Genomic DNA, 13,710 nt, shown 5'->3' with positions numbered 1-13,710 from the left:
GAATGATTGATTTGGTTTCTTTTACTTCGTTTTTCTTCCACTTTTGTGTTTGGGTAATCGTGAAGTTCAGGATATGAAATTAATGAAGAGACACTCACAAAATAGACCCATGCCCAGTCCGGGATTCGAACCCAGGACCCTTGACGTCGTAGCGCGTTATACTAACGACTCCTTTCATTTGTTTTAAAAAAAGGGAAATCTCTAAGCGGCAGTTTTCCGGACTTCAGGACTGATAAACACAAACATCCATGTCTTGCCCGTGATTCGAACCCGTAGCGCACTGAGCTAACCACTCCGCCACGGAGGTCCGCACAACAACACATAAGATGATTTGACTGTGGCAAAGGAGTTTCAACAACGCTGCAATATTGATTAAATGATATGGATTGTGCAAAAGCCAATGAAATTTTTGCTTTATGTCATCAGCGAGGATAGAGAACGAAAATTTACTTCCAGTGACATGTGCTTTGGAGGGGAGGGGGAATGCAGCGTCTTCCTCTCTCTCCCCTCCCGCTAATTCGCTCTCTGACTTCGGGAAGGGACCACTCATTGTCTCTTTCCAGAGGCTCTCCGATCGCATCCATTTTTCCCTCCCTGCCTCGCACTGAGAAAAACGAGGGAAGCGGCTTAGAGAAGCGACCTTGTTTATTGCTTTGAACCCGCGGAGCTGAATACACAGACGAAAGGCTTATCCGGACGCAAACGTCCTTCAGAGCGCTGCGAAATGAATATGCAAATAACAGACGGGCATAATATTTGCACGTGATGGAATAGGATGGAAAGGTTTTCCGATTCATCTCTCGGTGAAGACAGTCAGTGAAACTTTATTGTTGCAAAGTCGGGCACTTTTCTTATGCCTCACACAGGAAATTAAATGCATATCGATTGTTGCACCAGAATTCATCGATTGATGCACTAAAGTGTGTAGTATGGCCCCTGCAAAGAATCAGATTCACAGTTTGATGCATTTTTGTATGTCGTAAAAGAAACACCATAATGCATCATGTGATGCAAGTGATTATTTTTTCAGTCGAGAACCACCTTAATGCATCAGTTGATGCGTTTTGATTCACCTTCCTGTATTTTTCACGATGATGCACTTAGACGTTAGATCTGAGCTACAGACTGAAAATAATACTCACTTCCATTATATGATGCATTTTGGTGTTTTTTTTTTACGACATACAAAAATGCATCAAACTGTGAATCTGATTCTTTGCAGATGCCATAAAACACATATACGTGCATCAATCGACATATAGCCTATTTTTATTTTTCATTCCGCAGAAACTACCTCCCTCCTCGCCCCCCCCCCCCCCGTTTTCATAGACTATAAACTTCCGCTTATAAATTAAATATTTTATAGCAATTCAACTTCTGTTACTTTATATGATGGAGATGAATAATAAACAGAGGAAATTGGTGAAAGGACACACCCTGGGTGGACTCGAACCCGGAAACTTCGGAGGCAAGATCATGAGTCGACCACACTCGACTCACTCAGTTAACGAGGTGGTTATTATTCAACTCCGGTTAAGATCAGACATTTTCATTCAAAGTTTATCATACTAGTTCCGAATATTTAATTTTCCTCAAATTTCAGAAGTACATTATCAAATACTTAATTCTTTGTTTAGTATTTTATTAAAATTATATATTTGCAAATGACACTGTCAGGTTCCACGAGTGGCACGTGTGCCGTGGATTGGCCACCCCTGCCATAGATGTTGCTGGACAATACCAATTACGCATTGACACCAAAAAGAGTATCTTGCAACAACCTAGTCTGGGTAACACAACGCTAGGCATTATTGTAACCAGCGTAACGCGCTATCAAGGCAGAGGTCACAGTTTGGAATCCTGGTCAGGCATTTGGTTTATCGCATCAATAATCATAAATTCATCGTTCATCCCCATTGTGACGATTAACCAAATATGTGCACACAGAACGGAAAAAGTGTCAATTGACACATATATATTTTGATTTCAATAACACGTTAACTTGCATAAATTATGCACCTTTTAGTGTGTCAAAATACACATAGGAATGTATTAAAGGGTATTTTTAAGAGATGAAGTCACGTGTGATGCACTAAAATGCTTTAATTTGGAAGATCAGACAATATCATTTCGACGATAACGAACTTTCACTTTTAATGCATCAATTGACACAGCTAAATGTGTAATTTTGTTATCTTCGAAATGATGTTGTCTGATCTTCCAAATTAATGCATTTTAGTGCATCACACGTGACTTCATCTCATAAAAATACCCTTTAATACATTCCTATGTGTATTTTGACACACTAAAAGGTGCATCATTTGCAGCTTATGCACGTTAACGTGTTATTGAAATCAAAATATATGTGTCAATTGACACGTTTTTGGTTCTGTGTGTGCAGAAGATTCGAAATAATCGAATTAGTATTATTGCGCACCACGCATTTCACACTCTGTGTTCGTATTTTTTTTTATTTTATGCTGATTTCCTATCCATTTCGGTTAACCACGACGATAAGAATGAATGATGAAGGTACGGTCACCGGCAATAAAAATGGGACACCTAGATCCTGAAATGTTCGTTTTCCTGCAACGTTGTGTGTGTTGCCTAATTCTACGGCTGTGGTAGCAGTTACCATTGAAAATTCTCTAACAAAATCCACTTATCTCCGTAGACTTATGCAACACACATAACGCCTGCAGGAAACAGGTGTTTCGTTTTTATTGCCGGTGACTATACATCCGGGCTCGAGCACCGATCGTGTTCCACAAGCCCAACCACCACATAACTTACGCTAACTATTTCTGCTTGAAGTTTCCTATCCGCTCAATAGACACGAAATCGTTCTAAGCTCGATATTATGCACTTCATTCATACAGTTAATTCAAATTATCAGTTAAACTATGTACGTAGTTTCAAAGTAAGCCTACATTCAGATGAGGAAATATTGTTTGAAACTAAATTTTCGGCGCAGGCAAAATTTACTTCGACAACCTGTTGCCTCTGCAGCTTCCAATTTCATGCACTGGGAGATTAAAAAGTCCCCTATAAGCTGCATTTTGAGACCTCTAATCTCGTCTACCTCTGACGTCATCGGAGAATTAGCCTGTATCAAGGCACCATGAGCTTGTAATTAGCGAAATTAACGCCGACTAAAGCCGCCGCAGAGCGTCCATTTTATATAATTATGGGATCGTTGGTCTGTTCGATGTTTTCAGCTTCGTTCCGAAAAGCAAACGTTCAGCACACCCACCATTATATATAGTATATTCAAAATCACAAACTTTCTCCAGTGTTAAACGTTTGAAATGCACTTACACCACTTTGCGTATCTTTTTTTTTCTTATTTACTTTTATATTATTATTATTACCTACAATTTTTATTCCACGCCAAAGCAGCAAGTTAAATATGATGTATGTATGGCACAGTGCAAAGTGGTGAGTGTGTAGAAGAACCTTTGTTCTGTGTTTGCCTACTCAAATACTTCCTCACTGACATTGACCACTGGTACGTCATCTATTCCGATGTCATAGCCAACAGAACAGCATACTGGCAAATTTTATGATTGGAAACGTATGAAGTGGAAAAAAATAACTTGACTGAAGTCAAAGATCCTATTAAAAGGATGAAGAATAAACAAACAGCTTCTCATTGCACAATAAAAAGTGGCTATAATTCACCAAGCTTCCACCACACAGCACCCTCATTGTGATGCGGTCACTGGTTCCTAAAGAAAATAAAAAATAATAAATAAAAAAACAACAACAACAACCTTGCGGTTTTCCAACGAAGAATCGGCCTCCCGCATGGCGTAGTGATAATGTCCTCGCCGCCTTGCAATCAAGGGGTCCCGGTTCGAGACCCGGTGGAGTCACATAGTGGTTCGGACCCCACTTTAAACTGTAGCCCCAGTCCCGATAAGCCTTTCTGTGCATAAAGAGGATTTAAAACAACAATTTAGAGTCTATCGATACACAAATATTCATCACAATACCAGTCGTGGCCTTTTTAAAGATAGGGTCATGAATATCACGCTTGTCAACGATGATGTTCGAATCCCGTGTCTGCCCATCCTCGATGCGGTTTTTCAGAGGTTTCTCACGCTCATTTCAGGCACATTCTGGGATGGTACCTTTAATGAAGGTCACAGACGCTTCCTTTCACTTCGTTGTCACTTTATTTCTATTCTACGCCCTCTTGCTTCCTCTTCGATAACTAAATCAGCCAACCAGGAACCGAGGATCTGAGCGCATTACAATTTCCATAGACACAATGACCATACTATAATTGAGGAAAATAACTAATTTGCATTAGCATATATAGAGAATATCATGATTACGCAGAGCTCCAATGCCGTTACATATTAACTTGATTATATCTTGAATCTAAAGCAAGTGAAGCGTGTTGCACTGAATATGCACTTTATACAATTGACGGCATAGTGGCATCTTAAGTGTTTGTCCAATGTGAATCATAAACTTTTTTGTACGAAAAACCTTGGTTTTTGAATTGTGAGCTCCAGATGCAGGTTGTCTACTGTACAGAATGTTGGACAAGTCCCCGTTACCACTAGATTATACGACATAGTACGGGTGTCATTTTAATGGCGCCCACGGACCACAGAAACGTATAGAGAACATCAAGACAGACAACTATTCTCAGTAAGATTTTTCTCGTTGGTGCGTCGTTTCGGCGTTAGTCTTTGAGAAAAGCCCGTATTGCCGTGAATGCTGGCAACCACACACAACATTTGATCGCATCAGTTCCTGCTGCGAAACCGTGCACGGCAGTGTTGCAAGGAACACAAATTTTTGAGAAAATGACAGACTACCGACCACATTATGATCTGTAAAACGAAGATATGATCGCGTCCAGTAGACCGAAAATGTAGGGAAACGCAGCCTACCAGCCAGAAGACCAGCAGTCATCCCAGGGGAAGGAGGAAGTGAATCAACGATACGAAAAATGGTAGAAAAACAACGTATTCAAAATGAAGTGGCAATATCGGATTTTGTCTCTTAGCCTACATGTCAAATATAAGCATCATCAACAATAAATTTTATTCGACTTACAGTTTACATCTGCCTGTTTACGCCCAGCTACATGTCAAATATTTGCAAATCTTGTTGCAAGATTGATATCTACAGGTTTGTGTTCTGATTCATGCCTTATGTGGTACTGATAACGGAAGTATCCGAGGTTCACGTTGTTACATTACGGCTAAAACACCCACAACCACGGGTTGTTAGTCCCATGAATCAGCAGGGAATATACTGCCAAAACTATTCACAGTAATGTTGCAAACTATTACATGTGTATCCGGTGCTGAGATAAACACAGTCGACGGAGAGCTTCTCTTGCTACAACCGTTTTTGACCATTGTCACATAATACCGTGAATACATTACATTACGTATTACTTACCTTTGGAATTTTGAGTTCTTTCATTTCTATTTTGTCAACTGTTCCATGTGTCACAGACAACGAATATCAGAAGGACGAAGTGGATAGACTAAATTGTAGATGCCAACGAGATTTGCAAATATTTGATATGTAAACTGAGACAAAATTCGATATTACCACTTCCATTTGAATTCCTCTATTTCTAACATTTTTCGTATGTTCACTTCGTGTTGGGTTACAGAACGTGTTTTCACGCTTTGTTTTACGGTATATAATGCAATTTTTCACAGAATATGTGTGTTCCTTGCAACACTGTCGTGCACGGTTTCGCAGCAAATGTTGTGTGTGGTTGCCAGCATTCAGGCGGCAATACGGGCTTTTCTGAACGACTGTAGCGCCGTAACGACGCACCAACGAGAAAAATGTTACTGAAAAAGTTGTTTGTCTTGATGTTCTCTATACGTTTCCGTGGTCCGTGGGTGCCATTAAAATGACACCCTGTATATGACACATTTATATCTATTTATGTTAAAACATACTCATGAGGAAACAAAATCAACAGGTTACCACGACAACAACAATATAATAACCGTGGTGCAACAGCCCGTGAGGGGCAGGGCCTACCTACCGACTGCTGCCCCCACACCCACCTGCCGAATTGGGAGATCATCGAACCAGTTACGGGGCGACGAGTTGTCAGCACGACGAATCCCAAGTCGTACAACAACAATATAAAAAATAAAAATTTGAAATTACGGTGATTCGGCCCATGTCTGCATACTTACACTTTGTAACAACATTAAACACCTAAAGTCATGACGTCCTAGGACTTGTAATCAACAGAATAAGTAAGTTCGCTACCAATTGTTCTGTGAGTATAAAGCCAAATTAAATTGATTGATTGCCAGCCCAAGTGGCGGAGTGGTTAGAATATCGCGCTATGACACCAGAGGCCCCGGGTTCGAATCCTGGAAGGGGAATGTATGTTTGTGTTTGTTCATTCATCAATTTCATCATATCATCACTCACTCATCTCTCATCACCATAGCCAAAAGTGGCACAAAAAGCGAAGTAAGATAAAAAAAATCAATCAATCAATCAATCAATTGATTGATTGGTTTGGTTTATTATTTGTTTTCGCTTTTCTGCTACTTTGGGCAGGTTAGGATGAGTGACGATATAATGAAATTGATGAAGGGAGAATCACAAATGCCCGTGCCGGAATTCGAACCCGGTTCCCTGGTGTAGTAGCACGCTGTGCTATTCACTCCACCACGGAGGCAAGCTGGTTATGAGAGTTTCAATTTGACTTTTTGCTTTAAGTCCGCTTTGCACAGATAGGCTAATCGGGACTGTACATAGAGTTCAGTGGGATGCGAACCACTAAGGCTCTCTATCGAACTCGGGACCCTTTGATTACAAGGCATTACGTTACCTTTACGAGTTCATCATCATCATCATCATCGAGGCATCAGGAACAATAACGGAATGAAACGCTAGTTCCTTTGAGATGCTTCCTGCTTCCTTTTAATGTGAAGATTTAGCGACAGGGAGAGACAACCGAAGTTAAAATTCAAGAGTTGCAATAAATCTTGGAACTAAGCAGTAGTAAAATCTGAGCGGCAAACGGCAAATGGTGACGTCAGTCATTCGTAAACGATGATGGGCGACACTGGTTTCGATTATGACCCGCAAATAGCTGAGGCCTCTCCTGGAGGATAAACGCCTATCTAAACTTACAGAGAAAGATTACCTTGTTCCTCCTGTTCCCGTCACGAGAAAAAGCGGGCGGGAGGGAAGCCTATTGGGTGACATTAAGAAGGGAGGTTTTGCGATGGGGAGGGGGTGGCGGGGCAAAGGGAACAAACTAATTAATTTACCAAATTAACGGGCCTCTGTAAACAGCTCTCGTCCAATCACGGATTTTCAGTCTGATGCATATTCATGAGAAGATGAAATGGTATGGATTGCGCCAGGAATCCATCTTCTGAGGTATATTGTGTGGACGCTTCGTTGTGCCCCCTCCCCTCTACCCCCTCTCCCCCAACCATCGCTTTCCAATCCATAGCGACGCTGAAAACAACGCGAGGAGAGGTTTCAGGGTGGGAGAATAGGACAGAGATCCGACGAACAAAGATGGATTTAATTTAAAATTCCCAAAACCACGCTAGGAAAGGATTTCTGCTTCTCTCCTCGTCTTGCCTTTTTATTTTTCCATTAATTTCTATTCTTCTCTTTCTTGTTTACCTTACTTTTTCACGCTTCTGTCTTGTTCCTTCTGTATTTTGTGTTTCTGGCTAAAATGTGGATTTGTAGATGAACAGAAATAGGGTGAGTGCACACACAAAGGTAAATGCATTAGTTAAGACAAAACTCCTGCCAAATATTTAAGTGCATCATTGAGAGAGATGGCAAATGCTGCATTAAAGTACAGGTGGCAAGAAATACTGTCTTTGGCGTTACATTTACAAATTACATACAAAAATGCATTAAACTGTATACCTGATTCTTGGAAAAGGCCAAAACACACTTTAGTGCATCAAATGGATTTGATAGCAAATACTTTCGCGATAAATATTTCAGCTCCGCAGTTAAATAACCCCTTGGCAATGACTTTGCTTCCAACATCCAACATCCTCTTTGCAGTCCCCTGTAGGAAAACCACCAATGCATGGATAACCACACGGAGCTAAGTTCTCAGTTAAACTTGACAGATGTATTCTAAGTTTGAAAATGATTTTTCTGACTACAGTATAGCTATGGTCTTCATATCTTAATAAAAACTACTAGTTACTAGTTAATATCATATGTTTCAAGGGAAATTTTAACGAGGTTTATAACGTTTTTAGATATTATTATAATTGATTCATATCTTAAATTTACTCTGCATACATACCTTACGTCCTGTCAACTGTCGAAAACTGTTTTCATGCTGCTGTTCCTGAAAGAGAATATTGATAATCGTGAGAAATAACATATAAATCCGAAGTCTGTCAATTGACACAAATATGTTTACTCCAGAAATACATTACAGATAAAATGTACATCAAAATACACAGAGAAATGCATTCAAGGGTTACATTTATCAGCTGTTGTTCCGTCTGATGCACTAAAATGTATCAATTTAGATCAGGCACAATCATTTCAAAGAAACAAAAATTTCACCGTGTCGATTGATGAATCAAAATTGCATTAACCTTGATTTGATAAATTTCGAGTCTTGTGCATCAGAAAAATTTAACCAGGGTGGTATGAAGGTGGTATGAAGGGCAATTCTCTCTCTCAGCTACTTCTCTTTCCTTCTGGCTGTAAATTTCAGACCATTGAGCGGGAAGTTTTACACATAATTTACAAAATATCTCTATGCTTCGACACAAGTTACTTGAATTCCCCTCTCAGTGGAAATATTTGTAATATTAAACCGAATGTAAGAGCGCAGTTTGTTATTGCATGATATTATTACTAACAGTCGGGCTTCAATGTAGACGTATTTAATTATATGGAGACCAGGAAATCTAAAACTAAATTAATCTCAACCTTTCAATGATCAAGGTGTGTCTCGCGAGTTTTTTTTTTTTTTTTTTTTTTTTTTTTTGCGCAATGTCCTGTCAGCAATTCCTTCGACCCAGTTATATGCTTTTCAAGGCAGAAGCCTGTAACTTTCTTATCAAGTAGATTCCCAACTGTTATCATGTAAATACCAACATTGCCTGTCAACAATCGCACTGAAGGTGACAGCTTATACCATCCTCTACATTTTACTGTGTAGCATTCATGTCATATGTACGGTAATTCATCTCGTAGTCATTTTTTTATTAAATTCGATGTATCCAGGATATTTCTCTGTTCTACGGAATTGGACCACAAAAACGAGCATCCAAATTTCTTTGCTTGATGAGTGATTTTCACATGGTAATAATTTACCGATAATAGAGAACTCCAGCTAACTATATTCCTACTACATGAGAGTAAGAATATCATACACAGGGAGAATAAACTTAACAGTGAATATGATCGTAGATCATAGATTAGTTTAAGCATGTTTGGAACAACTATTTTGTCAAAAAGGATATTGGTTGCTAGAATTGCAATATGTCGATCCTTGATTTTTATTTGATTTTTGTTATTTAGCGTCGCTTTCTGCCACGTTTGACTAATCGCGACGATGAGGATGAGTTATAGGATGATGAAATTGAAGAAGGGACACTAACAAAGAACACCCATGCCTAGGCAGCGATTGGAAACAGGGACCCCTGCCGTCGTAGGGCGCTGTATTAACCACTCCACCACTAGAAGTCGGTCTGGTTTCTGAGTTTACTTAAGAAAGGGTACTCTAAATTGCTATTATTATTATTTATTATCTCAATAGGGGTAGCATTAAGACATACAACATTTCATTTTGAACAATATTAATACAAATAATGACTTGATGCCCTATGTTGTAAATATATATATATATATACAAATGTTGCATCTAAGGAAAATGAGATGAATTTACATGAGCATGTAGAGTGTTACATAGTGGCAATGGAATAACGAAAGTTTGAGTGTTATTTAAAAGAAAAGAAGGTGTATGGGTGTGTGGGTTGGATATGAGTGTGTATGGAATTACTGTTTGAAAAGGATAGGGATGAAAATTTAAATCATATGTGCGTGGGGGGGGGGGGGTAATCACTAAAAATAATATTACTGTGAGTTAGAATTTATAGACATGTGAACGTAGAAGACGGCAGAACTTCGCTTTGCTGGTACTGTGTTCGATCTTTGTCGGGAGTGAATTCCAGGTTACCGCTGCTAGCTACGAGAAGGCCTTCTGGCCAAATCTGCTTTTGTTAGATTTGGGGATTATTAGGTCTCTATGTAAAGACGATCTGGTGCTTCGGGTGCTGAACTCAGAGCGGAGCTTAATTATGCAATGGAGATGATTTGTTATTGATACTATGGAATACCTTATTCAGGTAGATGTAATGTATTCTCGAAGTGACTGTGGGTATGTTGTAAAACTTGCGCAATTATTGGGAATTATTTTGTTGGGGGTGGATGTGAATGGTTCTCAAGCAAATGTTTTGGATAGTTTCAAGTTTCTTCAGATGAGTTATGTTACCGCCAAAAATAAGACTAGCACCATACTCGAATACGGGACGAATAAAGGAAAGGTAGAAATGTCTACTAAGATTTATATTGAGATATTTACGAATTTTTCGAAATATGTAAATATGGTGATAAATTTTACGGATATAATTGTTTATTTGGAGGTTAACATTTAGCTGGGTGTTCTTTGTAATTTTATCATATCTCAACTAATCCTCATCTTCGCGACTTGTCAAGAAACCAAAGTAAAATAAACAAAATCAATATCAATCGATCTTCACCCTCATAAGAGTGTACCACACGGTCATCCTCAGAGTTGTAAACGAACGACCTGTTAAATTAATTGGTGCGGAATACGAAGCAAAGTTAAAGCAGAAGCCATCGAACGAATATGGAAGCCGAGTCGTTTCGCTGATGGTTACAGGCAAGAAAACCCCCAGATACGCTTCACCGGGTTTTAACGCATGTGCTATTCATGAATGGAATCGTTGTGTTCCGAATTAAATTTACGCCTCCTGCATGCTTCTCACTTGCGTCATTCATCTGGGAGCTGCTCTGTGCACGCAACGAATTCACGAGGCAATTCTAAATGGATCTTGTCTGGGTCCCTCAGTCTGGCCACTTAGCACCGATTGCATAGGAAGCGGCGGCGGCCACCTCCGCTCAGAAATCAATGCACGGGAACAGGTTGCCTCGGAGATATGAAGATATGAATGCATTATATATATATATGTATATGTATGTATGTATATGTATGTATATATCGAAATTACGAGGTGTGCTGGCAACATTGGTCATGTCAGAGGGCAGTACCAGGTATGCCCGACATCTGACTATGTTATCCAATCAATATTCTCCAGATCAAAGAAAAGAGTTAAAATTTATCGTACAAAAAGATAGGTAGGTTAGTTTTTGCACGATGCATCATGCATTTCGAAAAAAAATATCATAAATATGTCATAATTTACCCCATAAATTATCTTTAATGCATGAAATGCCTAACAATTTATCGCTCTATCGCAATCGGCTTCAAACTGTCTTTTATCCATGTTTCTTTTACTACGTACAAAATCTTTTTTACATATTAGTAACTCATTCCCGATACTAATGGTCATGTAAAGAATCATTTTCTTGTTTAATGTTTAAAAAATATACACATAGACGAAGGAAATGCCGAGTGCAATTTTTATGTCTCCATCGCATTTTGTACAAAAGTTAGGTATGTTGAAAGTCTCGGTTGCGTGACTTTTCGAACAACCTGCACACACATATCTTTATGATTCGCAATTCGTTTCCATTGATTTTGTGGGAACATTGAGTATTACTTTAACAACATGATTTCTATCAAAACAAGTTCTAGAATCGAGCTCTAAACTCGATAAAAAAAAGAAAACCTCATGTTGTAGACACACACACACACACAAAAAAAACGTTCGTTTGGAATAACAAAGGAAAATAGTTTTTGGTAACCAAATATTTGTTTAAATAGATGACAAACAAAGTAATAGTTCACCAGAACCAAATTCTCTTAGTAACAGTGCACATTTGTTTAGATTTCCAAGAACATTCGGTCAAAGTTACCAAATTTAATAAAAGCGAAATTTTGTTTGAGGGGATCCGAAGGTACCACAGAATGTCTAACCTGGGTGACCTTCATTGCAATGCGACGACGTTACCACTACGTCATCAGGGAAGCCCCTTATGTTTGAGTGATATTCTGACTTGTTTCTCATATGTTGCAACAACAAAATACTTTGCAGATCATCAAACCTTATGATACACAAACATCCAGTAAACAACAGCCTTAATCATACTTTCTCACATTCGTTAGAGAATCTGTTTCACCTTGTGTCTTTAGATGCGACGACTTATCAGGGCCAGATTCCAAACAGTTCTCGAGATGTAAGGGATGACACCTTCCGAATACATCCTAATGTCCACCTCCCTCCCACGTAGTATACACCTGGACTGCATTTTACAGGCTAGAGAGGCTCTGGCGTCTGAACTCACGGTCAGTATAATCCTCCGTAGGGCTTGTGTTGTGCGCTGTCCTTAGTGTTCGTGATTGTCCCTTCATCCATCTCATCTTATCACCATGCATCCTCATCTTCTTGAGTAGCCAAAAGTTGCAGAAAAGGGAAGTAAAATAAACTCAATCAACCAACAAACCAGAGTTCCCACCACCCTTAATTTCAGCAGGTATAATCTATGACAAATGCATATCCTTTGTGGCTCCCACTAAATTGTAGGTACAACGTCTTGTCACTAAGAAATCCCGCGTTTCATTCCGACTGCGGAACATTACAGTGGTTGAGATCGTCCTGAGCAAAAAGTAAACTTTAAATAAACCTTGTCTAAACGTCAACTACTGGGATCTAATATCTCGAAATACGATATTTGAATGCATGTGATCTAAAAGATGGAAAAGACGCGGCAAAGTAATCGTACATAAAATGAAAACCCACCACCAACAAATTCGGCGTATCATTTGTGCGCAAGCATTGTTTTTTGGCAAGGAACACACGTCTTTGCGCAAAATCACAATGATGCGTTTTAATAGTGATACTACTAATAATTAGAGGCACATATTTTTGGTAAATAAAAAAGCAAAATTTCGGTACTAAAACAGAGTCAATTTCAGGTTCAAAAGCGGTAAATGAAATGAAATTTCACTGTTATAGCGGTGAAAAAGCAGCATATAAAATGACATTTTGGTTTTAAAATGTGAATATAATCTCAAATTTGATTTACAAACTGCACTATTACACAAAATAAACATATCCCTTCTAATAGCACATTAAATCATTACCAGAATATTAAGTTTATTCCTGTATAAAGGAGTACATTTTTGCTTCTCAAATATTTACAGCAGAATTATTCTATTTTCCATGAATTGCATAACTCCCAGGATACTTCACACTTCAGAAAGTGTTGTGTCGGTATATAAACGATAAATTTCGTGTTTAAGAATCTATTTCGCATTTTGAAGTTCATTTCGCATCATTTCGTGACAAAACAGAGTAGAAAAATGCATCTCACACTTTTCAGAAACATAAAAAATTAACATTAGAATGTGCTATTTCACATTCGTGTTTTCATCAAAAACGAAATATGCATGCCTCTACTAATAATGTGTCCTCTGAAATATGCAAGTATGATTCCTTTAACTACAGTTACAAGAGTAGAAATCAGTCCGTGTGTAAAATTGATATCAGC

General features: G+C 38.8%; 1 long non-coding RNA gene across 1 annotated transcript in view; it reads right to left on the bottom strand.

Moving 5' to 3' along the window:
- Positions 1-13,710, bottom strand: part of LOC146003610 (uncharacterized) — a 353,221-nt gene that overhangs the window by 113,540 nt on the left and 225,971 nt on the right. Inside the window, exon 3 of the long non-coding RNA XR_014443837.1 lies at positions 8,300-8,344. This is a non-coding gene — a long non-coding RNA (uncharacterized LOC146003610). The remainder of the gene's footprint in view (positions 1-8,299; positions 8,345-13,710) is intronic.

This window comes from Lepisma saccharinum, chromosome 20 (assembly GCF_977018435.1).
Source record: "Lepisma saccharinum chromosome 20, izLepSacc3.1, whole genome shotgun sequence".
Taxonomy (NCBI): domain Eukaryota; kingdom Metazoa; phylum Arthropoda; class Insecta; order Zygentoma; family Lepismatidae; genus Lepisma; species Lepisma saccharinum.
This window is presented reverse-complemented; position numbering and strand designations above follow the sequence as displayed.